This window comes from Eumetopias jubatus, unplaced genomic scaffold (genome assembly GCF_037043125.1).
Source record: "Eumetopias jubatus isolate StellerSeaLion01/CBP00866 unplaced genomic scaffold, mEumJub1_p1.0 scaffold_4, whole genome shotgun sequence".
Classification (NCBI taxonomy): Eukaryota; Metazoa; Chordata; class Mammalia; order Carnivora; family Otariidae; genus Eumetopias; species Eumetopias jubatus.
The window spans coordinates 181899674-181926717 of record NW_028274810.1 but is presented as its reverse complement, the minus strand read 5'-3'; the positions used below and the strand labels follow the sequence as shown (position 1 = coordinate 181926717).

The 27044-nt window shown below is 40.5% G+C and overlaps 1 protein-coding gene and 1 pseudogene across 1 annotated transcript in view; both read left to right on the top strand.

The window, feature by feature from the left end:
• The window catches only part of XKR4 (XK related 4), a 447602-nt gene that overhangs the window by 306261 nt on the left and 114297 nt on the right, over positions 1-27044 (top strand). The gene's annotated exons all lie outside the window — the stretch shown is intronic.
• On the top strand, positions 8995-10363 carry LOC114220893 (26S proteasome non-ATPase regulatory subunit 12 pseudogene; annotated as a pseudogene).

Below are 27044 nucleotides of genomic sequence, written 5' to 3'. Positions count from 1 at the left end.
TGTCTTAATTTCTAAATATGATTTCCTTGTGGATATCTAATAGATTTCCAAATTAAGTAGACATTCCAGTGATAAACATTTAAATGACATCTTTTCATCAAAGCATTTCTACCTCTATCACATCTCTTCCACTTTCCACAGTTAAAATCTCTATTCTTATTCCCATTTTCCAAGTAGGAAGCTGAGATCCAGGAGGTTAAACAGCAGGAATAAGAGGAAAAGTCAAGTCAGGGTCAGAAAGACACCAGTATCTTATCTTCCAGTTATGTTATGATTTTATGATAAAGCTCCTCAAAAACATTTAAATATTATGCAAATTCTGAAGACTACTATTAAGGAAACAGTTATTCTTTCAATTTTTGTAACATTATACTTGGAGATACCTTTGCCCACTTTTCTCATCCTAAATGGCCAAGAACAGCATTTATTATTTGCCTGCTGCTGAGGTTTGAAATTTTAGCAGAAGAACTCAAAGTATGCCATGTATTTAACTCTATTCCAATAGGAATATGCCGTAATGAATGGATGTGGTCATTGACCTGGAACAAGATCACTTTGAACATGACACTATTACACAAAGTGGTAGCGTTTATTTTCAGATAACCACTTTTTAAAAGCAGTTGTGAATATATATTCCAAAGAATAAAAATGCCAGCTACTAGGTTTTGAGAAGCAGAATAAAATATGATACTGAGTTATTGAGGGGTGATATATTTTGGCTGATATGGCTGAGGCGGTTTGTTTTAGAGTTTATAGCAATAAAGGTAATCAGGTGATTCTTAATGTTGCCAAGAGTACTGCAGAGGAGCCATTAAAGGAAGGAGAGAGGGAGGGCTTTTGGAAGGTCAGAACTTCGATTCTGGAAGGTTTCAATTAGGTATTGATTCCATTGACACTTACAGCATCCTAAAGGTGGAAAATTCATTTGTAAAAGATCGTTTTGTTACAGAAATTTGGCTGACTGCCCAACTCGTACTGAACCTTATGAGCTTGTATTCTGGAGGGAAGTTTCATTTATTACCACAGGCTATTTTTTAGCATCTCTCTTTATCACTCAGGATTTTAGGCACTGGGTCTTGTTAATTTGCAAAATATTCCAGTGGGGAGTCTGAGTTGTGGGGAGAGAGAGGTGTGGATGCACACACCACAGACCAGGGCATGGGTGGGGTGAGTAAATGAATGTGTCGATGCTCCAAACCAAACAGACTCCCACCCAGCCTTTGCCCTACCTCATCAAACTCTCACCTACAGAGAGTTCTGTTCATATACTTGAAGTCCCAGGCACATATTTGATCCTCAGTGCACACAGCAAAGAGCCATGGGACCTGTTTAAGTGCCTGAAGAGGGAAGGAGAAGGAGAGTAAGTCACTTAATCAGAGTAAAGGGAGCCACTGAGACACTCAGCTTAGGCTTTGAAAGAGCAGAAATTTGCGGTCTGGGTTTTTATTTTCTGGTCCGACTAAGTTATATTTTAGGTGAATTGGTAATTTGGCATTTGCTAAGATGGTAAGTATTAAATAGTTAACATTTCTGAAATGACTCTTATCTTCCTAATAATTAGAACATTGTTCTAATTGTTAATGTATGAATTTCCTTTAATCTAACGTTATCACAATTTTACCCCTAAGTGTGAGAAGACTGAGTAGGTACTTTATTATCCCAATGTCACTTGAAAGGAAAAATAACCCATCTAAGGGCTCATGAAGGCAAAAGGGCAGACCAGGATTCAAATTTAGGCCATCTGGCTGCAGAGTCAGCCCATGGACCCACTCCATTATACCACCAGCCATATTTACCCATAAATCATCTCACGTTCTCTTGCATTTTAATAAATAATTAGTGAGGAGGGGACTCAATCGAGAATTCTGAGCCCCAATTCACAAGTCTCCCTTACAAATTGTCTTTGGTATTAGCGCATCATTCTTGGACCTTCAGAATCTGACTGCAGCAAGTGTAATCCTGGAGGGGAGTGCTTTTTAAGAGGAAGAAACAGCATGTGTCAAAGACGGGACATGAGGGCATGTTTCAGGAATAGCAAATTGTTTTATGTGTCCGGTGGTGACAAGTGGGTTGATGATCAGAAGTTGTGGGAAAAGTTTGGAGGAGCAGGTTGAAGTCAAGTCTTCCTTGCAGGCAGAAAAGGGCACAAGCAAAACCATTCCAGGAAAATACTTCACTTTTCTGGAGGTAAAGTGAGTGTACATTGGGAAAAAATTGTAAGATATCAAGTGTGTCAGGTATTTCATATTTTTGTTGTTGTTGTTGGCTGTGTTCAACTTGTCAGATCATGGTTACAATGAGAATGGCTGCAGGGGCAGAAAAAAAAGTTCTAGAAATAGTAGCCTTGTAACTTACCATTGGAGCTGCTGACATATTTTTACCAAGGGAGAAAATAATAGCCCAAAGACAGGATGGGAAGTGGCAAATCCAGGTGAGGACTCAGTATTTTTTGTTTTATTTGTGTAACTGAACCACTGGCTAGGATGAGCAAAGGAGTTAAGTTTATCCTGCCAGAAGGAGAAAGATCCCTGAAAACAGTGAGGTGACACAACACTTTGGAGACATTTACCTACAAATTAGTAAGCAAGGAGTTAGGCATAATGACAATAAATACAGGCTGTCAAGAAGACCCTTTGAAGCCAATAGCAGGGAGTGAATACGGTGCCTCTGGAAGAATCTATCAGCCCACACAGAACAAGTTGATAAGGTAATAAGTCTGATTCTCTAGCAATTACACCAACATATAAATTTCAAATGATTTTTTTACCTCCAAAACAGATTCCATGGGTGAGCTCAGTGAGTTAGTGTCATAACTAAAAGGACAACAGGGACTCCTCTTTAAGAGTTGCCATCATGACTGGTGACAATTCTTTTGAGTATCTTTAATATAACAAATAATATATATTTTTTCTTTGAGAGTAGGGGTGATTTGGGAAATATATGAAAAATACAGAATTAAATCTGATAAATAAGAAGGCTTCAAATTTGCAATATGCTCTAAGGTCAACAAAAATTGTGGTTGCAAAGAAAGAGATGGGCATTATTGAATGAAGGTTATTCTGTCAGAAGCTCTGCCTGCTGGCTGGCCAAGTCTTTCTGCATTTCCAATTATACCCTTCTGGAGAAACACAGCCTACCTGAAGGTCAAATAACAGGCTTTAGTATTCCAGCCTATATAGATATTCACTTACTGTTCATGAGGCCTCAACCCTGACCCCTTTCCATTTTAGTCTGGCAAAATCTTTCCCTTTAAGAGTTTGTTCAGATGTTACCTGACCATGAGTAGAACACACATCCACTGGCATATAACTTATTTTTCTCTTCCGCACTAAGCTCTATGTTTCTTGGAGTCAAGACTCATGCTTTGGTTGTCTTTGTATCTCTGTAGCTTCTACAGAGTTCCTAGCACATGATAAGTACTCAATAATATTTGCTAAGAAGTGAATGAAATAAGACAATTCCAGAGAATGCTAAGGAAAATAACATCACAGAAGAGAGGAGACAGAAGGGTGGTCTCAGCAAATTGCTTTGAAAAATAAATAATTCTAGCTTTCATGTGTATGTTTTGCTACATAATTGTTTAAAAAATGGGCTCATCTTTAGTCAACTTTTTGAGATTTCTTAACACCATTCATGCACATATTGTGCTTAACCCATTGGAGGGAGCCAGGAGGAGAGACAGTCTATTGTACTAACAAAAAGAATCCCAAAAGAACTGGTAGTGAATGTGATAGGAACAAAAGTGTATTTTATACCTTCAAATTCTGTGTACTGCCTTTATTTTTTTCTATTAATTGCTTGGATATTCCATAGGTACCATATTCAAAAATTCTTTTTAAGTCATTTTGTTCAAAGCCTATTTATAGAGATTCTGAAAACAGAGAGGCTACTGTCTGTTAAGAATATACCTATGCTTAATGAAATGTCAAGACATCAAAATGCTTATCCTTTTTATAGGACTAGGGAAGAGCAAATAATCGTCAACGTGAGCCGAAACATTCCTGATGACAAATTTAGTAACTCCAATCCTTAGGGACCCCCAACAAGGATCAGGGAACGTATTGTGTCACTGCTCCTTGAGAGTCTGTAGGGCCTCTGCTGAGCCTGCCCCAGAGAGCCCCATGCCAGGCGTGACCTTCACACTGGATGCAGGAAGCCTGACTGTCCCTGCAAAGGGAGTTCTGGCCCTGATCTTTCATTGCGGCTGATTGTCTCCAGAAGCCAATTAGCACACCTCACAAAGCACTGATTAAAGTCGTTTTCGAAAAATCCCATCTAATGGTCTGGATATAGTTGAACCGAAAAAGCACTCATTCAAATATTGGCCAAGCAGATTGACATCTTTGCAATGTGTTCGCTCTTTTCTAATTGCTGATTCAATAAGAAGTTTCTTGTATTGCTGAAGTCCTACCCATGACTGACAGAAATGAAAGTGAAGGTAACTCCACTCCTGTTGCCTCTACAGCAATTTGGTTTTAATATATCAAGGGGGTATGTAGTAGCAAAGAAGAAACAGGTATACAACTGGATAAATGGGAAAAGATCTGGATCCCTGTATTTCACAATGGGACGTGCAAGTACAAGCCATTGGAATTAATGCACCTCGTTTTGAATCGCTAGCGTTCTTTCTTCTAACACATTTGGTTTTCAATTCTTTCCTAGGAAGAAATTTCATTATAACATATATTGTATATCCTAGTTCCTCCCTCCAAAAAAATTCAGATCTAACATATACCACAGAGCAAATATCTTATTGCCAGCACTATATACTGCATAAAGTACCATGTCAGGTCAGAGACTTCAAATCTTGGTCTTAATTTGGCAAATTCAGAGTGGCTTTAGTGGGGTTTTCTGGGTCTCTTTCTCTGATCTCCCCATTAGGCTTCTGGCTGGTCTGCCCCTCTTGGTATCAAGACTGGCCGTTAGCCTCCACTAATTACTAGCAGAGTACTCTATTGTTTTTGACCACACCCTGTGGCATAGATTGCCACATATCTGATCCTATTCAGCTATATCCCGTTTTTAGGGGCAGGGCACTGCCAACACAAGAGGGCTCTTCTCAGCAGTCTATTTCCTTGGTTCTCTCTATTTAACTTCTAGCTGATCTACCATTTCACTCTTGCTATAAGTACCATGGCTCCCCTTCTTAATTGCTCACCACCAAGCTCTCCACTATTTTTGACAATGCCCTTCGGCAGGAACTTCCCCATGCTATGTTCCTGGTAAAGTCAGTCCCCTTTACACAGACACACTGGAGTTTTCTGCTCTTTGTGCCTGCCCCTCCCCCAGGAGAGCCATATTGCCTCTGTACCAAAGCTGGGGCTGGCATCAGCAACCCACTTCTCTCAGAAGAATACCCTGGTGGTATTATCGGGGCTCTTGGTAGGGGTGGTACCTTGTCTTCTCAGCTTGTCCCTCCCAGCATGGATCTTCTGGCCTATGAGGGAACCTGGGGAGGGGAGAGAGCCCAGAGCCCAGCATTCTCAGCCAGCTCTGTCTAGATTAGAGCTTTGACTCTACACGTGTGGAATCAGTGGGGGAAGGGAGCCCTGTCCTCTTGGCTATACCCACGTGGACTAGAGCTTCTGCAGTACAAAGCTGGAAGCTGGGGTGATGAGGGATGCCAGTAACATGCCCCTTCTGTGGCAAAACTCTACATCCAGAATGCAAGGCAGAAGGAGAGGGAGCCCCCCTCTTCTTAGCCATACCACCCAGAATAGAGCTTCTGCCACACCGAGCTGGGGGAAGGCAGGAATGAATGTGAGCACCTCATGGTTCAATAACACAGTGCCGTGCTGTTCTTACAGAGATTTAGTAGATTTTCTTAAATAGATGCTTTTCCATTTGATACAGTCCCTACAAACAATTTTCAGAGACTTTAAGAGGTTTTCTTGTTTGTTTTGTCTTGTTTAATAATTTTTAGCAGTTAAAAGGCGGTTTTACTAGAGAGAGAGGGTCTATCCAGCTCTGGAGGCTGTCATCTAGGAAGTCAATAGCTCCTTACTTTTAAATTTTTATAATCATGGTAATCTAAACATTTATCCTTTTTACTGTCAGATCAGAAGAGTATCACTTAACCAATATGTTGCTTCATAAACTTTAATCATGTGTTCTGGCATCCCAATAAAATAATTTTCTTTAGGCCAAGTTACAGCTTTTATTCTTATTGGCACACTCTCAAAAGCCTTCTTCTGAAATAAGAAAAAAAAGAACAATTTTTAACTCTAAAATTTCCCATATTGACAGGCTTCCTCAGCCATGTCCACCTTACAAGATGATGAGAGAGGATAATGGGTTCTATAAATCCCACGTTAAGCTCTATCAGCCAAAGACTGTACTCATGCATTTAGTAACAATTCATTAATTTCCATTGAGGATCTCACCACTAAGATCTCTGTTACAAGTTGACTTGTGACACCCAAAAATATGTAGGTGGAAGTTCTAACCACCCACCTGTACCTCAGACAGTGAACTTGGTTGAAAAAATGGGATTGTTGCAGATGTAATCAGTTCGGATGAGGTCAGTAGGGTGGGCCCCATACTGATGTGACTGGTCACTTTTTAAAAAGAGGAAACTTGGACCAGACACACACATAGGGAGAACATCACATGAAGGTTGAAATTATCCTGCCACAAGCCAAGGAACTATCATAAGCTAGAAGAGAGGGCTGGAACAGAACCTTCCCTGGTAGCTCAGAGGAAACATGGCCTTGAAAACACCTTAATTTCCAATTCGTAACTTCCAAAACTGGGAAGCAACAATTTCTGTTGTTTAAGCTACTCAGTTTATGGTACGTTGTTATGGCAGCCCCAGCAAACTAATACTACCAACTCCATACCGATGGAAAATGATTTCTTGTGTTAGTGCATCATTCCAAGTCACCGGTAAACAACCAGAATTTATATGTTTAGAAGACCCTAGATTATTATAAAATTGACTCTTTAAAATAAAGAGCAGTATAAGATGAAGACTATATAGTGGCTAATAGATACTGTCTGTTTCATGGAATCCATTGGAAAATGTATTGGAAGAAGTGCATTTTAATATGAAATTTCAAGGAAAGATGAAATAAGTCAACTGGCAAGTAATAAAGAAGGCACATGAATATGGCACACGTATGAGAAAAATAAAGTCAGAGCTAGATTTCATCTCCTGTAAAGTCTATTCCAGGATTTCACAGCCATTTACTCATTTAACAAATATTTACTGAGTGCCTCTCCTTTGCCAGGCTCTTCTAGTCCCCGTGCTTATTAAATATCTGTGGAAATAAAGTGAGGTTGTAAGCCTATTTTTAAGTCCCTGGCAACCCACTCTCATCTCTGCTTGGTTATTGCATTTTCCAGTCACTTGGAAATGTGTCCTCAGGTTCCTAATAATGCCTGCTAGAGCCCATACATTTAATATTTCTCTTTGCGTCTGTCTGACACAAGGCTCACAGTCAAAATCCCTGCCAAGTGCTGGTTTCTATGTTCTAATTGTTATGTGCAAGTTGTACAAGGCCTCTGAAGTGACCCTTGATCCCAGGGAAAAACGCTAAGGGAAAGAACCAAATTTTGACAAATGGAAACTGGCCTGTGGTTATCTCAATTTCCAGTAAGGTTGCCTGTAGGTCAAGAGATAAATTTAACAACTCATTTGTGAGCGTGTGGAGGCTTCTGGCAGAAGTATATTTAAAAACAAAAAGAAAATGTCTTTCTTCCTCTGGTTAACTTCTTGGCCTTAGGTTTCTAGTGATGTTTTTGTGAATCACGCCAAAAAACTGAAGGAGTTAGGTTAATGATATCATTTGTCAATTTCAATCTAAAGTTTATGATTAGTCATCTAAAGCTTGATAATAAATATAATTTTAATATCAAAAAGAAATTAATCTTTTTCCTCAATTATTTGCTCTTCCATTAGAGGTTTCTGACAAGGATTCTTCACAAAGGAAGTGCTGCATTTTTGTTCCTTCAACATGTTACAGTTCACGCCAAATGATATTTTTTCTCCTAACACAGAGATCCTGATGTTGTAAACATCTGTAAAATGGAGTCTTTGGAACTTTCTCCTTCCATTAGAATCCGTATTGGAATCAGTTTAGACTGTGCAGATGGGGACTAGATTCCTGTTTCACTAAAGCTCAGAACTGTGCACCAGGGCTTAGTGTTTGAATCACTTTCTTGTGTATTGATTTGCAAAATGTTTGTTTTGTTTTCTCCCTGCTGCTGTTCTGCATACCCCAAATTTTGGCCCTAAGCCATCTGGAGCTGCCAGCTGCTTCCCTAGGGCACTGTGGTGACCATGACAATGAGTTTCTTCCTTGTGTATTGCCAGGTACACTGAGAGATTTAATTATCTGAGGGAGCACCCCCAATATAATTATAGAAAAAAAGGAACTTGGAATTCATTCTCATCTTTTCCTTTTCCTGCTACCAAGTTTTTAAACCTAAAAATAAATTGAAGTTTTCAAAATGGCAGGTTACATGGTAAGTTTGATTAGGGGCTTTATTCTAAAAAACCCCAAAGTTGACGACATTCTTTGTTGGCATATGAACATGAAAAAATGGTTTGCTTCCCTTACAATAAGAGAAAGCACATTGAGGTAGAATTTCTTTCCTAGAACATTGACAAAAATCTAAATGTTTGATGACATTCTTTGTTGGGGAGGCTGTGGAGAAACAGGAGCCCTCAGGCATGGATAGTGGGTGAAAAACTCTATAGGGTGGGACTTAGCATCCAACAAATTTGTCCTTGCATTTTTTCCTTGACCCAGAAACCCTATTTCTGGAATCTACCCTGAAGAGTCACCCCCAAAATATGAAGCAATATTTAGGAAACTTATTCATTATATATTTACTTATAGTAACAAGTATTAGAATCAGCCCAATGTCCATCAGTAAGGGACTAGTTGAATATATTAGAATATAGCTACCCAATGGAGCATAATTCAGCTTTAAAAATAAAAGAGGAAGGGCCAAAGCAGGGGGACATCAAGGGACGTTCAGGCAGGCACCATGGCGGACCGCGGCTCAGAGCAGGCTGATGGGCGCATCCTCCAGATGGAGGTAGACTACAGCGCCATGGTGGATCAGCGACTGCCCGAGTGCAAGAAGTTGGCCAAGAAAGGAAGACTTCAAGAAGTCATTCAAACCCTTCTCTCTTTGGAGAAACAGACCCACAATGCTTCTGATATTGTGCCTACATCCCGCATCTTAGTTGCAGTGGTGAAGATGTGCTATGAGGCTAAAGAATGGGATTGACTTAATGAAAATATTATGCTTTTGTCAAAAAGACGGAGTCAGTTAAAACAAGCTGTTGCAAAAATGGTTCAACAGTGCTGTACTTAGGTTGAGGAAATCACAGATCTTCCAGTCAAACTTCAAATAACTGATACTCTATGAATGGTTACAGAAGGAAAGATTTTTGTTGAAATTGAGCATGCTTGACTGACTAAAACGGTAGCAACTATAAAAGAGCAAAACAGTGATGTGAAAGAGGCTGCCTCCATTTTACAGAAGTTACAGGTGGAAACCAACCAGTCAATGGAAAAGAAGGAGAGAGTGGAGTTTGTCTTGGAGCAAATGAGGCTCTGCCTAGCTGTGAAGGATTATATTCGTACACAAATCATCAGCAAGAAAATTAACACCAAATTTTTCCAGAGAAATTAAAATTGAAATATTATAACTTAATGATTCAGCTGGATCAACATGAGGGATCTTATTTGTGTATTTGCAAGCACTACAGAGCTTACAAATGGTACTTATATGGTACTCCCTGTACATAGGCAGAAAGTGAAAAGTGGCAGCAGCCTCTGAAAAGTGTTATCTTTTATGTGATTTTGGCTCCTTTTGACAATGAACAGTCAGATTTGGTTCACCGAATAAGTGGTGACAAGAAGTTAGAAGAAATTCCTAAATAAAGGATCTTTTAAAGCTTTTTACCACAATGGAGCTGATGCGTTGGTCCAAACTTGTTGCAGACCAGAGAATGGAATTAAGAAAAGGGTCTCTTGAGAGTCCGGCAACTGATGTTTTTGGTTCTACAGAGGAAGGTGAAAGAAGGTGGAAAGACTTGAAGAACAGAATTGTTGGACATAATATTAGAATAATGGCCAAGTATTACACGAGGATAACAATGAAGAGGATGGCTCAGCTTCTCGCTCTGTATGTTGATGAGTCAGAAGCTTTTCTTTCTAATCTAGCAGTTAACAAGACCATCTTTGCTAAAGTAGACAGGTTGGCAGGAATTATCAACTTCCAGAGACCCAAGGATCCAAATAATTTATTAAATGACTGGTCTCAGAAACTGAACTCACCGATGTCTCTAGTTAACAAAACTACACACCTCATAGCCAAAGAGGAGATGATACATAATCTACAATAAGGGTCTCAACACCCCTAATGCTTTTAGAAAAGAGTTAAAATTGGCTCAGTCGGTTAAGCGACTGCCTTCGGCTCAGGTCATGATCCTGGAGTCCTGGGATCGAGTCCCGCATCGGGCTCCCGGCTCAGCGGGGAGCCTGCTTCTCCCTCTAACCCTCCCCCCCTCTCATGTACTCTCTCTCTCTCATTCTCACTCTCTCAAAATAAATAAATAAATCTTTTTAAAAAAAGAGTTAAAATTGGAAGTCATAAAAAAAAGACTGTTATGGTGTAAATGTTGGGGTTTTTTTTTTCTATATTCTCAGCTCCTTCATCTAAAATTTAAAAGATAGTGAACATATTTAAGGCCCCTTTTGAACTTTCAGCTCCCTGATTTTATCATTAACTTTGCATTTGCAATTGGTACAAAAAAAAATACATTTCTATTGTCTACGTACTCAAAAAATTGTGTCATAACTTACCCAAATGTGTTTTTCTGTCATTTGAAAATTTTTAGCTATTATTTGTTCTCATTCAGCTAACAACCATAATAATAAAAGCAGTATATGTGCATTGACTTTCTATAGTTACCTGTGTTTCTGAACATTTTGTGGGATAGTGATTTAAGTATTTTTTAAATAAAAGAAATTCTGTTGTAAAGCTAAAAAAATAAAATAAAACAAAAAATAAAAGAGGAAAAATTAAACTATGCTCTAATTAGAGCAATTTTTAGCATATATTGTTAGAAACTATAAAATTTTAAAAGTATGTGTGATTTGTACATGTATTTTGTGATAGAGATTTGACTTTGAAAATAATATAGCATAAAATAACATAAAAGTACCTAAAAAAATAAAAATAAGTGTATGAATGAATCTATCGATAGGCCAAGTTAATAACAACTACATAGAAAAGATTTATTTCAAATGTCTTTAAAACAGTATTTTGGCTACACTTATTGGAACATAGTCTACAGAAAAGTAGAACTGCAAAGAAATCTGAAACATTAATAGTCAAATTTGTAGTTGTCCTATTATTACCAGTCCTTTTGAAACTATCCTATAGAGGGTGCAGAATGATGAAAACATAATTACATTAATGCTGTCAAGAAGCAAGACTATCAAGTGTAAAAGAAAAGAGTTATAAAATGAAAGAAGATAAGTAGAAAGCATGTTACTTGACAGATCAGTATGAGCTCATGACTTTTTAAAAAAAAATGTATGCTTCACATATATGTTCTCTAAAAAAGAATAAGATAAATAAAAACCCAATTACAGTTAACATACTAAAAGCCCTGACTGTCAAGTCTAAATATCATTTCTTACCTTGGAGAGGTAAGGGAATTCCTTGGAGAGATGGCCAATTCCAGTGCAGGATGGAAATATGCAAGATGAGCCTGGAGCATCCTGTTGTCCCAGAAGGGAAAGAAGTTACCAAGGAATCTCAGGTCATATTAAATGGAAACCAAATCCAACATGAAAGGGCTTCCATTGACAAAAGATAAGACAATTTTAATTAAAATAATAATGAATGTAATTGAAATGCATTAACATATATTTTTAAATGTTTGAATTGATAGTCACAAATAAAAGAGAAGAGGCCCAAAGGAGAGAAAAACCATATTAAACACCTGGGAAATAACTAGGACACCAACTTCTTTTTTTTTTTTAAAGATTTTATTTATTTATTTGACAGAGAGAGACACAGCGAGAGAGGGAACACAAGCAGGGGGAGTGGGAGAGGGAGAAGCAGGCCTTCCGCCGAGCAGGGAGCCCGATGCGGGGCTCGATCCCAGGACCCTGGGATCATGACCTGAGCCGAAGGCAGACACTTAACAACTGAGCCACCCAGGCGCCCCGGACGCCAACTTCTTACACCAAAAGTTGGCAATAAAAAAATAAGGAACTGAATGTCTATCTTACCTTTCCTGTAAGAATTGCATTTCAGGGTAATCAAGTGGCCCCAACCGATAAAGGAAAAGTTTTGTTCGAAAAGAATCTCAGTTAATAAATCTGAAAAGAATGACAGAATTAGAAAAATCACCATTTTGAGGGACGCCTGGGTGGCTCAGTTGGTTAAGCATCTGCCTTCACCTCAGGTCATGATCCCAGGGTCCTAGGATAATCTTGCATCAGGCTCCTTGCTCAGCGGGGAGCCTGCCACTCCCCCTGCTTGTGCTCTCTCTCTCTCTCGTCTCTCTCTCTCTCTGGCAAATAAGTAAAAAAAATCCTTAAAAAGAAAAAAGAAAAATCATCATTTTGAAACCAAAGAAAATAGGTTCAGTAAAGATCATTAAGGATGAAGCCATTTGATGAAGATGGGAAATTTCATAATGTACAGATCATACTGTCTTAGCATCATGGAAAGCAGGACAACAGACATTGTGCGTCTCCTAAAATGATGCAATGTGAAGGACACACTGACACCTCCTCTCCAAAATAGAGCAAAACTGTAATCAAGCTAAATAACATTACAAGGAATCAGGCAGAAAATTCTAAAACATGGGTTTTCTAAAGCATAACTGATCTTGATCTTTTCGGAAGTGAGGATGGAGTGATAAATGAATAGAATACACTTCTTAAGGAAGAAAAGAAAGGAAGGGAGGGTAACAGAGGAAGCAAATGTGGCAAAGTATTAAGAATAGTTGAAGCTATGTGATGAATATGTGGACACTTATACTAGTCTTTCCACTTTGGTTTTGTTTGAATTTTTCCCTAGTAAAATATTAAGAAAACATCTTATTTTATGGTGCATATAAACCTTGGAGCAATTTGGCCCACTTGGCTATGTGCAATAATCAGCCCAGTTATAGAGAACACTACACCTGGCAATGAAGTCATGGTTGGAAGTCTTCAAGCTGGCTACTAGTTTCTGGTAAAAATCCAAAGCATAGAAGTTGGGTTGGTAATGAGAAACAAACATTCTTTTCAAAGAGATTGAGCTATCCTAATGCACCAACCATAAAATGTAGATGCTTGCTTTTCCCAAGTAAATAAATAAGAACTAGAATTTTCTGTCCTTTCTCAAATCTTGAGATTGTGCCCATGAGCCTACCTGAGTAATTCCCTTTTGCCCAAGCAAGTTAGTCACCACCTGGAGCATCTTCTGTCCTGCATACAGAAAAATGGGCATTGATGGCACAGTGAAGATTAAAACAAAGTAGGCTGTCTTAGTCCCTTTGGTCTGCTGTGACAAAATACCACAGAATGGGTAGTTTATAGACAATAGAAACTTATTTCTCACAGTTCTAGAGGCTGGAAGTTCAAGATCAAGGCACGGGTATGGTCACATTCTCTGGTGAGGGTCATCTTCCTGATTCATAGCCAGCACATTCTGGCTGTGTTCTCACATGATAGAAGAGCCTAGGGAGCTCTCTGGAGCCTTTCTTATAAGGCAATAATCCCATTCATGAGGGCTCCACCCTCATGACCTAAGTACCTCCCAAAGGCCCTACCTTAAGCTAATACCATCACATAGAGCATTAGGATTTCAACATATGGATTTAGCAGGAACACAAATATTCAGAACACAACACAGATCCTGACCATGAGGAATTTATTTTATTTAGGATTTATTTATTTATTCATTTATTTTTAGAGAGAGAGAGAAAGAGCTTGCATGTGTGGACAGTTGTGCATGTGCACGAGTCGGGGGAAGGGCAGAGGGAGGAGAGAGAGAATCTCCAGAAGACTCCCTGCTGAGCTCAGAGTCCAATGTAGGCTAGATCTCATGACCCTAAGATCATGACCTGAGCCAAAACCAAGAGTTGGATACTCAACCGACTGAGCCGCCCAGGAGATGCTGACTATGAGGAATTTTAACTGGTAACATACAATAAATGAAAGAAATGGACATTAAAAAAGTGTCCTTTTCTTGATTTGGTAGCCAAGGTTATGGAAGCCAAGGCTTCTTTTCTTAAGCCCAAGAGAATCCCATTCTCAGCACCCTTCCAAGCAAAGAAAACCAACCTAACTTTTACATTCACTATTCATTTTAACTAGCTTCCCCTTCATTCAGTCTCCCTTGAATATGGACTGCATACTGTAAATATAAGAATGAAGACAGGGTTCATGCCGGCAAGATGTTTCCTGCCAAGTAACTATAGGAGGTGCTTACTATTTGAAGTAAACTGATACCGGAAAAGGACAAATTCAAATATCTCTCATAAATAAGGGCCAAAACTTCCTAGAAAAGATGAAGATCTAAAACATTAAGTCTTGGGGCATCTGGGTGGCTCAGTTGGTTATGCGTCTGCCTTCAGCTCAGGTCATGATCTCAGGATCCTGGAATCGAGCCCCACATCAGGCTCTCTGCTCTACGGGGAGCCTGCTTCTCCCTCTCCCTCTGCCTGCTTCTCCATGCGTGCACTCTCTCTCTCTGTCAAATAAACAAATAAAATCTTAAAAAAAAATAAAACAAAATATTAAGCCTTCATCTTACAAAATAAAACCAAACATCTTGAAAATAAATGCGTTTCATTTTATTTTAACAAGACATAGTTTACATTTACACCATGCACCAATTCATAGAACAAAGTTACACGTGGTGCTGGAGGGTGTGGGCATAATCTTACCAAACAAATTATGTAACAGCATGACATAATACTTTTCACTTCCTGTTTGACTTTCACAGCGGGATCATAGAGTTATAAGAACACACAGGTTCCACCAGCTTTCCCTTAAGCATCTCTTAATCAGTTCTCTTCAAATCATTCTCTCTAAAAGCACCTATCATGTCATTAATTATCATTTTTGATTTGGTATTTCTCAATTACCTAGTCTTCATTTGCTGACACGTGTTTATCTTGCCTGTGATTCAGAATTCCCCAGCATCTGCCTCATCAACCTTCATCATGAAACTCCCTAGTTTTTCACCTTCACTTCATAATCATTTTTGGATTTTGCCATCCAAAAATCAGCAAGACTGACCAAGAGATTCCACCAAAAGAGATGCTAGGATTAACCAGGGAGGCACGATTAAGGGGAGCTAATTGTATAATTGGTCAATTTATTAGTAATATTTTACTGCCCTATGAAGTGGTGTAGTTATGATGTGTTGGATAACGAGTACTGGGCTGATGAGTCTTCCCAGGGAAATCAAAGCTGAGGCGTGCAGCCTCTCCAGCTCAGGGAGGTATCACATTGCCTGAGGAGGTTTATGAGGTGATCTGAGGGAAAGGAAAGGAAAGTTAGGAATCATTGAGAAAGTTTCTCAGTTATAAGCATCTCTTTCCATGGAGTACCACCAAGGAACAGTGTGATAGATGAATGGGAGCTCCCATTGGGCACATAAGGGCTCATGTTCTACTTCCATGGAGAAAGGAGTAGGTGAGCTAAATCTGCAAATATGAATGTGGTAGATCACGAAGAGAATAGACAGGGAGAGGCTCCAGGCCAAGGAAAGGTGTGACCATGAAGTAGAAAAGTTCAGGTGTTTGAGAAATCCATAGTAGGATACCACGAGATCAGGGGATTTATGCGAGGGTGCAATCAATCAAGAGGCCAGGAAAGCAGGACAGTCTCTGTCTTCTAGAATGACCACATCTGGAATGACAGAACAGAAGTTTGGAACTCATTTGGTAGCCAATGGGAATCCAGGGCAGGTTTTGGAGGGAAGTGTGGCTGGCCCTTGGTGCTCCAAGGTAGTCACTTTTTGCTGAAGAAGCAGGAGATGAGGACAAAGACCCAGTCAGGATAGTTTTTAAACAGTATATTCAGATCAATCCTTCCTACCTTAGGTTTTTGTGGAAAGCATGCAGCACTGTAAGAGTGTGATTTAAGGGGCAGTGGAGAAAACTGGCCTTCAAAAAATATTTTCCCCCTGACCCTGATAGAGTGCTGACAATTTTTATATTACTCAATTCTTACAGGATTCAAGGCCTCTTTTGAAATGCATGTGCTGTTTGGCTGGAGAAAATCCACAGCAGCAAATCTATACCTCATTTTCACTGGTTTATCACTTGGGTGAAGCAGATACCTTGCAAAAATTTTGTTGGGATAAAGGGCAGGGGGAAGGTCTCTTGCAAGGGATGAAATCAATGTTGTGGAAAATTTGGGGCAATTGGGGGTCAGTCTGAAAGCCTCAGCTGGCCAAAGGAAAGAGAGTAATGTCACCAGAGCCCCAGGGAGGAGAGAACAAGAACAGCACAGGGGATGGGCCTGTTTTACGGTCATCTGCTTTACCGTCATCTGTAAGGCCAGCATCCGCCCCTGGTACATCCTCAGTCCTCAGTCCTGGATATTGACTTTAGGGTGGTGACCAAAAGCAAAACCGAACCTGTTCTGTTAATTTTTTTAACAAGGACTATATCCTGAAAGCACATGTGTGTGTTCACATTCCCTTTCCAGCCATGGCTTTTTGAAATAAATTAGTGAATTTTAACTGTACTTCAATAACTATATTTCTGCTTTAAAGAATTGATGTGTATTTACTTTGGATTTTCCAGCTGTTACAGCAGGCTGAGTTGTACTCATGTCATTTGTAAGTGGAGCATAAAACTATTAAGAAATCTCTTTGAATATATTTTCCACCTTCTGACAATTACTATTGTTACCTTTTATTTTCAGTAGGGAGTAGTTTGCATATTGCCAGCCACAAAGCAGTATGAGATAAAGGAAATGTAGGTTAATTTTCAAATTCTGTCTTTTTGACGGTATTTCCCCATCATTTCTCTATGATTGGTTCACCTAATTCTGTGTCTGTACATACAAAATGAGAAACAAGGCTATATTCTAGATAACGCAGAACAAAAGTAACTTTGTGCCTCAATTATCTTCTTAATTACAATGGAAACATTTTTAGGAAGTGAATTGTGTGGATGTTCACTTAAACTCTTTGCCAGGCACTGCATGTCTGTAAATAATGCGGGTCGCACTTAAACTTTCTCTTGCCACAGTAATTCTTGGCTCTACTGGGTCATCTCCGTGGAAAAGCCAGAGCCCTTCACATGGCTGCATTCAAAATGCTGTCAGCTCCCATCTCCGAGCAGTACACTGACGCTAAAATAAGCATCTTTCTCTGTGGGGGGTTAGCTTGGGTTTGGAAACCTGTGACCTGAAAGTAAGAGGTAGCTGATGGACTGGCCAGGGAGAGCGTGATCAATACTGTGGTTAGTGGGCTGTGACTTTGCCATTCTCCGGGCTGTGCCATTAATGAAACACTGTTTTCTTCTCATCTCTGGAGACTCCTTCCTGCCATTCCACCCCACTACACACACATGTGTGCGCACACACACACATACCCCTTTCTCAAGCCCAGGAGTGATGCTGACCCCCACCCCCCACACCTAGAGACTGGGCCAGCCACCCCACACCAGAGCTGCTGCAGAAAGGAAGGTGACAATGACTTCCACCGGTCACCACGTTCTTCTCCCTGCCCCTACTTGGCCAGATTAGGGAGCAGATGAAAGCTGATAGGTGGCAGGAAGCTCCCTTTTTAGAGATTGTTTAGATTTGGTCCAGCGCTCTCTTTCCGCAGATGTCATTTTAAGTCTGTAAATTTCCATATCAGTCCGAAATGGCATGCTGTGTAAAAATGCATCAGAAAACCTTTGTTCTTTGTTGTTTGGATTAAACAAATTAAAGCAAGTCGGCATCATGATGAAAGAACATACAGTGGAAGTGGTGGAGGATGGGATGTAATCTTTGCTTGGATATGAGGACTCTCTAGGGCTGTAGGCAAATCACTCTGGGCTTCATCTTCCAAATGAAGACACTGGGGGAAAAAACCTAGCATCATATAACCATCAAGAGGAGACAAGAAACTAGAAATGAGTGAAAAGACAAGGTGGTAAGGAAATAGGGCTTGTTGACAACCTGAAGACATTTATATTTAAAATTTTAAGGCCAAGTAAAACTTGTTGGAAAATTCATTGCAGGGCCAGCCAGGGCGACCCTTTCATGAGAGGGTCTTAAAGCTTCTTGCTGCCTTCAAATATTATGATCTGAAAAAAATAATGTTTTGGTGTGTTTGAGGATTAATAGAAACAGTAACCATTTTCAATAAAAGTTCATGCACCTTTGAGTTTCACAATAAATTCAAAATTTTATTATGCATCATGGCAATACTTTAGTACAATAAAGCACTATATTTCCCATTCCTTTTTCTATGACCAACAAAGGTTTGCTAGAATTGGTAAATTACTGGTTTGTTATCATGGTTTACCTCAAGGAAAGAGATTTTTTCAGAGTAGAATTGGAGTCTGCTTTGTGTTCCTGACTTCATAGTAGTGAACTTGGACTTCCCACAACATGTGTCCTAACAGGACTCTCTGGCATAGCCACTTCAGACTTTCAAGGCCTAGCATTTTCTACACCCATTATTGTCCATGTGTATGGAAGATGGATGTCTGACATGGAAGGAGACAGAAAGAACCAAAGGGGAAAAGATACGATTCAGCCTTAAGTATAAGTAGCATTTATAGCCACTTTTTCTGGAACAAGTCAGTAGCTAAACAACAGGTTTTCGAGTTAACTTCTTCCCAGTGATAGCTCTTACGTTACAGGTTCACTCTGTGAACAGAATAGGCCCTGTAGTCTTGATTTTTACCTGATTTTATTAAACTTCTCTTGCTATTTCTGTCATTTAAAAATGCATGTTCTTATTCCCATGCCCACCCTTAAAATGTGTAGAAATGCACTTGAGACCTTGAGATCTTAGAATCAGGGCACAGACAGGAATCCAAATATGTAATCCCAGTTGTCCTTGAGAAGGAAATTGTTCACACCATTGTCTAACATGAGTGCTCTTGCCTGTCAATCTACCTAGGAGCAGGGAGCTTGACTGGTTGACAGCCACGGTTCTATCAGAAGGATGGTAACTTCTTCCTGGGCAGAAGGCTGGGTAAGCGGAGTGAACACAAGAACAGAAGAGAGAGGGAGAAGCCTAAGGAGCCATGGCGAGGTTGTAAGGACATAGAGCACAAAACTGCCAAGATAGGAGCAGCCCAGCACACACAGGGCTCTGGGAGGGGGACATCAAAGAGGTTTGGTGTCTCCAGTTTACTCCTACCCTGTTGGGTTTTCCCATTGTCCCACACCTACCAAGCATATGCTAGGCTTTCATAAAAACTCACACTTGGGGACAGTTAAGACTTCATCTGTACCTTTGTTCTAGGCACAGTTCAGATAGGCTGGAAGTCTCAAACATCTATAAACACTGAAAGAAAGTGAAGAGGAAATAATTTCAGAGACTACAGCCAACCCATAGGTCAGCTTTCCAAATTACAGGTCTCAGATCCTGAAGGAACCAACAGGAGCAACAAAGAACTTTCCTAGACCTAAATTCTCTAGCCCGTGACAGGCTGCCTCAAATTTCCATCCCACTCCTTATATTCAGCCACTGGCATCTTGCTTCCCATCCCATAGAAGTGACTGGCCTGATATCATTTCTTTAAGAAATGGTAAAAAAAAAAAAAAAAAAAAAGAAAGAAGAAAGAAAGAAAGAAAAGAAGAAAGAAAGAAAGAAAGAAGGAAAGAAAGAAAGAAAGAAAGAAAGAAAGAAAGAAAGAAAGAAAGAAAGAAAGAAAGAAAAGAAAGAAAGAAAGAAGAAAGAAAGAAAAGAAAAGAAAAAGAAATCTAGTTCAGACCTAGATTTCCTACACTTCCCCAATTCCAGTTTCTGATATCCTATTCATAACTGAGTTTCAACTCAATGCACCCCCAAAACCTTTAATTTCTCCCTAATCCCAGTTATCAACTATACACTTCTCTGGAATCTCCTGTGAAAACACCCAAAATGAGACCCCATCCATAGGCTCATGAAAGTGTGCTCTTAAAACTTCTTCTAAATCAAGGTCACAATATAAAAATATATAATATTATTATGCAATGACTCTTAAATTTGGCTAATCTAAAAACCATCATAGGGCCTTGTAAATACACCTCCCCATCATGATCATTCTGATGCAGCTTGTCTGAGGTAGATCACTAAACCACACTTGGAGAAATGTCACCTTAATGATACAGGGACCATGAGGCACACACAGTCCCTGTGGGGTCATTTTCTCTTTGAGGTCATGAGACAAGGCCAAAGGAAGCAGCCCTGCTGGATGATCCTGGGGATCAGAGCAGGGTTGAAGCAGAGGGACAAAAGTAACACAGATGAGGATCCACAGCCAAGTCAGATTCTCCCCATGCTTCCAAATCCATGGTCTATCCAAATCTGGAGAAGTTTCCTTTCCACCAGTGAAGCAAAAGATCCAGAGTTCTGTAAGCTGGGTGAGCTATGGTTTCCTGAATGAAATAGAACTTGGATGTATTCGCATATTGCTTTCTAAACCTGGAGTAATTGTGCCTTGCATTTCCCATTCAACATTGTGTTCCCAAGGTTGCCTGCCTATGTGCTGAGCTATTTTGTGAGGGTCTTGTGAGACCCTCTCTCCAATGTGACTGGTGAAGGCCTGAGCACCACGTGGAATCGCCCAAAGACTTGGAGAACACAGTCTTAAAGGCAGACGGCGGAGGACGCAGTGGGTGATGCAGCAACCCAGCCTCACGCACCGAGCTTCCAACCCGCAGGCTCACGGCTACTGTGCCTTTCCACGCAGGTAGGCACTTGATTAGATCCGTGCCTGGTATCTGCCCCAGGAAAGCACAGGATCTGCATGAGCAGCTGAGGGCCAGCAGCCACCTGCAGAGACACGGGAAGCGTCATGGATGCTCTGACTCCCCACCTATTGCAGGCGTCCATTAAATGCTTTGCGCTCCACTTGCTCCACCTGCAGCCGAGAGGATATACCAGCTGAGCTGGCATTTATTGTGGCCATCCTGAGGGCGGCTCCCTTTGCGAGTGAAATGGTCCATCTCCTACCATCTGGTATCCCAAAGCACAGAGTGAGCAGGAGGCATTTTAATTATCATGAATCTGCAGGAGAGGACAAGAGAAGGAGCCCACATGAGTGAATCGGGTCTTAAAGTTCACCAAAAGCAGCTTCCTCCTTGCTCCAGGCTGAGGACCAAGTGGCAAACGCTGTCAGTCACCTCCCCAGCCAGAGGCTAAGGGACCTGGGAGGTAGCTGTGGACACAGCTCTGGCTGCAACCTCATGCATGGTCCCTGCTCCCGAAGTGCCTCCTGGCTACTGCTGCTACCACACTGCTTCTCGACCAATCTGCAGGGTCTCCTTTGTTCCAAAGAGAAGTAAATGGAAGCACAAAGAAGGTAGGAAACTTGCCAGAGTTCTGGACACTTAGGGACAAATTTTGATGTAAGCCCAGGTCTGTTTAACTGTAAAGCCCATGTATTTCCCAATAGAGTAGCACTTTGTAGCTTTTTGTTATTGGGACCACTTTATACTCTCCAATATTACTGAGGAACCCCAAAATGTCTTTGTCTGTTGGATATATATATATATATATATCATTTTAGAAATTAAAATTGAGAACAATTTTAAATGTACATGCATTAATTAATAATGAACAATAATAAAATTAATATTACATGTTGACAAAAATAGTCTATCTTATGAAACATGACATTAGGATTCAAAACAAAAAAGCTAATGGAGACGACATTGTTTTACAGGTTTGCAAATCTCTTAGATGTCTGGCTAATAGATTCTTACGTCTTCTTCTGTATTCAATCTGTTGCAGTATCATCATGTAGCCTCTAGAAAACTCCACTGGATAACTCATGAGAAGAATGAAAAATGTCTTAGTGTTATTTTGAAAACAGTTTTTAACCTCAAAGACCTCCTGGAAGGGCATCAGGGCCCCGAGGGGTCTCCAGACCATGCCTTAAGAATCACTGTACTCCGGCACACCCTTCTGCATGGGGAGTGGAGGTTGGGTCTATCCTATGAAGCTCCCCTGGCTGTGTTGCTCTGGAACTCCCTTCACCAAAGCAAGCCTGTCACTTAGACCATGAACTATTGTGCATATAGGTCTTAGAAACCTTGCCTTAAGGATCTCAAGGTTAAGGCTTCCTCTAAGAAGGAGATGATTTCTCATTTGCTGATGTGGGCCCAAAAGAGTAACATGGTACTCATGGTACTCTAAGAAGGCTGTGCTTCTTAGAAAGTGGGGTCCCACACCGTGAGAGACCATGCATGGGTCCACCCATACCAGATTGACCCAGCCATAAGACCCAACCTCCAAATAACAATTTCTGCCCCTCGCATTCAAAAGGAGAGGCATTTACTACAAAGTGCTGCTTTTAATTTTCGCTGTGAAAATATGAACCTTCATATGTCATGAGGCGAGACAGCAGGCACCACCTGCTTTTTCCTTTCAGTAGGGTGAAGCAGAGTCAGGTAGCATTCAGGATAATGATCATCAAACTGAAGCTTCAAGCAAAGAAAGCAGACAGGGCCCAGAGTCAGGTTAACAAGCTGGAGCCAGATGAAAGGAGGTGAGGACCCAGAAGGGAAATTCAGCAGATGAGAAGGGAGGCTAGTCCCACTTGTCAGACTCAGGTGGCCCAGTCAAGGTCAGGAAAACAGACCCCTCCTGCTTAGCGCAAGGTCAGGAGCATCACAAATGAGAATCAGAAAGGGTAAGGGCAGGCCCAGGCTTGGCTTCTATCCTAAAACGCTCTGTTGGTGTCCAGAGGCTCCTCAGATAACAAGGTGCTGATTTGCTGGTTGTGGCACCTGAGTCCATATGGTGCCCCTACAGAATATATTGAACATCATTTTTATAATAGGATATTTTTCCTTTGTATTCAACTTTTTTAGTATAAATTTTATTCATGTTTTAAAATAAGATTTCATATTCATATCAGCTTTGAGCATTTCAAGATTCTTATGTATATCTTTTTTGAAGTACAGTTTCCATTAACTTTGTAAATTTTGCCTTTAAGATCCAAAATGATCTCTTATCTATTATTTGGGTTTTTAATAGTTGTCTTAACTTTTTAACATTTTCTGGCTTTATAGCTAGGCTGCTTATGTGAGAACAATTTATAATTTAAATAAGATAAGTAAATTAGAGGTGACTTGTTCAAACTATGAACAACCGCCAGTGAGGACAAATAAAAAATAGATTTACTTTAGAAAAATGTCACCCTGTCACAGACAAGCATTAGCCTTTTGGCAGTCAGCCATCACTTTATGGCCAGCAATTAAGTAATTAAAAGGTTGAGTTTCCATTGGTCTCACCACCATGTATGATTCTGGCAAGTCTGTACGGAGTGTGCATTATAACAAAAAAATGGAGGTCAAGTTGCTTTTTGAGACCCATCTTCTGAGGGTTCACAACAGACTCTATACCAGGGTTTCCACCTAACCTCTCCCCTACCATCTTTCTTCTTTCTCTCTCTCTTCTCCTGCCTCTCTCCCTTGCTCAACCATAAAACATATAGTAAGCACCATTAGGTCATTAGGAACTCTGGTTTTGTTCCGCCAAGTGAAAAGCTGTATGGTGTTCACTGCAGAGGCCTGGCAAGTGTCCCATCTCAGAAGTTAGAGACTGCCCACACCCACCTAGCTGCTCCGCTCCCCCCTGGATGTCAACACCACCCTTTATTACTCACTCTTCTGGGGCCCCTTGATGCCCTTGACCCAGCCTGCTGCAGGCTTGAAGAAAGAGAAAAGCACAGAGTAGTCCCTGGAGTCGTGTCTGAAAGAGAGTATACAGGAATGTTTGTGTGTGTGTGTGTGTGTGTGTGTGTGTGTGTATACTTGATTACCTTAAACTATGTTTTATAGTATCTTTATATTATTTCAAAATATTAACAGTCTTTGTATTGGTAGTTATTAACTTTAGGATGGTTAAATGATGTATATGTAGAAATAGATATAGAGAGATGATGGGTAGATAAATGATAGATGATGATAGATAGATGATAGAATAGATAGATGATATAGATAGATAGATGATAGATAGATACATTCATGCATGCATGCATACATACATATTTAGAGCACAATCCTTTGTTCCATGATTAGAGACCAGAGAAATTAACCTGAAGTTCTATTTAGCAATCATAATGAACAGCAAACGCTGTTGTCTTGTGTCTTGTGTAGAGTCATTCCCCAGGAGCTTTCTGCCTGAAGAAAGATGAAATAAACACACATTCATTTCCATGCTAACTACAGAAATGCCTCTGTGTCCATTTATCTTCCTAGTCCTGTTGTTATTTTAATTTTTGCCATCAAAACACAACAAACTACACATTTCATTGGCCTGAACTGCCTCAGTCCAAGCACAACTCATTTCTCAACAATAAGGCTTTGACCAAAGCTCTTAATATATACAGCTCTTGATTCCTGCCCATCTTGCTGGCTGCACTGTAGATGAGGGGAAAAAAGTAGATATCTAGGGGGAAAAAGAATGGCAATAACCCTTGCAAGGCATTCACCTGCTAATCATGGCAGAGGATAAACTGTGTTTGGATCCACTTCATTCAAGGGCTATATTAATGCCTTCTTGCCTTCCTGCCTCACAAAGCAACCAGCACAAATTACATCTTTGATGCCGTGTTGTGCTGTGGCTCTATGCAATTTGACATTTTCGCAAAATCTCTGTCTTTCCACAACGAAAAAAATGTCTGTTACAATTTGTGCAAGAATTTGATGCCTTAATACACTGGGTGACTTAGACGTTTTTTTAGAGCCTTTCTCTGCTTTGTGAGAAGGAAGAGCTGTTTGCCTGAAATACCAGTGGTATTCTGGTTTTCCTGACACTCTCGACCACGGGAGAAACCCCCTGATCCTCTTTTGAAGTCAAGCTGTCACTGTTGTAATGGTCAGATCCGACGTGTGTAGCTGTGAATTAGTCCTGACAGCCCGGCGGGGCAAGCCAAGAGAGGGGTAAGAGGAAGGACAAAGGAGCTTAATCACAGGAGGAAGTAAAGCCATTGCCTGTGCTGGGATTTGCCCCCTGAAAAAGTTGAAATTACCATTATGATGGCAACTGTCATCAGGAAAGCACAGCTAGCTGGCTCTGCTATTTGCTTCCTGAAACTTACAAATCTCTTTTTTATGGTAAGGAGAGCTGAAAGATGTCAGCATGTCATTGCCTCCTTGCTTCCAAGATTCCATCAATTATGTAGCAACAAGTTAAGAAGGAAAAGCTTTATGACTCATGACTTGTAAAGCATTTGACTCTGGGAAGGACTCAGCAGGCCCTGATGAGCTAGTGAGGAATCCACAGAAGGTGCTGGTGGCCCACACACTCTTCATGATCTTCTGTTCCCAAATCCTTTCATTTTGGATTATGGTTATTCCAGGATATTTGGACAAGAAGGTGGGTTCAGAGGCACAATCTTAGTCACAATCTTAGTCCAAGAACAGTATGACTTATTCAAAATGGAGTCATTTTACAATAATAATGGCACTGTGCCACTTCCGTGGTGTGTCCTGAGGGCCTCCGCTGAAGGAGAGCATGTACAGTGGAAATAGACATTTGCTACTTCGTTGCAGGCGTCTTTCTTTCTAAGTGAGCCCTTCCATTCGTATCCAGGACTGACCAGAATCTGGACCCCACAACAGTGAATACCATCACAGCCATGTGGTTCTGAACTGTAATTAAAACGCACGTGGATTTTATGGTTTTAACCAATTTGCAATTGATCAGCTGTGCCTCGATTCAGCAATGAGATGTTGCCTCTGGGTGTAGGACATCTGGCTGGAGTCATGACCTTTGGATAGGATTTTCTAGATAGTAAATAAAACTTGTAGAATTGATTTAACTAGTACTGTAATGCAGACAGTCAAATGCTTCCCTGATTGTATCTTTTCTTCCAGCCTCTGGATTTGGTACTGAAAATGATGATAAAAAAAAACAATAGTCACTACCACTTCTGAGCATTACCTGTACAGACACGGCACCCGGAACTGCACATTCATCCCTCAGTCCTCGCAGACCCTCTCTGAGGCAGTGCTGATACCATCTCATTGGACAGATGAGAGCAAGACCCATGATGGCGCAACTTACATATATATATATATATATATCTCCAACTCAGAGAGGGACCTCAGAACTAAATCTTACCTACTTTCTGCTCTCCTGCTAAGGAACTTCTGTCAGCGTGTGTGCCAACAAGCATTTAATCCCAGCCCCATCTTTCATGAGCATTGTGATTTGGGGCAAATTATTCAATGCTTCTGAAGCTAATTTGCCCCAGCTGTAAAATGGGGACCACAATACCTACCCAGTGTTAGAAAGGTGAAATGGGAAGTATAGAATGTAATATGGTATCTGATTTATATAAATCGCTCAATGTCTATTGAGGGAATAAATGAGAGAATGAATGAATGAGCCTCTGATTACTAATTCCTGTTCCTTTTTCAGAGAGTCAGTAAATATAGAGGGCAGGGATGAAGACATGGAATAATTTTGACCAAAATATTCAATAAGGACTTTGTTGGAAATACACAAATAGCTTAGAGTAGTTCTTACTCAAAAAGGATTCACATCTTTTTTGTACTTGCCCATGTCCAAAATTCTGAAGCCAGAAAACCAGAAAGATGACAAAATGCAGTTATCCTTCTCTTGGCTTCTCTGACCTGGAAACACTTTCATCACCACTGATCAAGTGTTTCCAGGAGGTCCAGGGGTGTCTGCAGCGTCCCCAAGTAGAGAGACTTCAAGCCATAGGGATCCTGAAAGGCATGGGTCACTTTTGACACCCTCCCTACATGGGCCACAGTCAGAAAAGACCACAAGTGGTCAGTGTCACGTGAACAGGACTTGGACTTTTAAAAAGCGTTCAGGTTCTGGTGAGGGGTAGAAGGAGTCTCCAGGGAAAATGGGAAAGTGTCAGG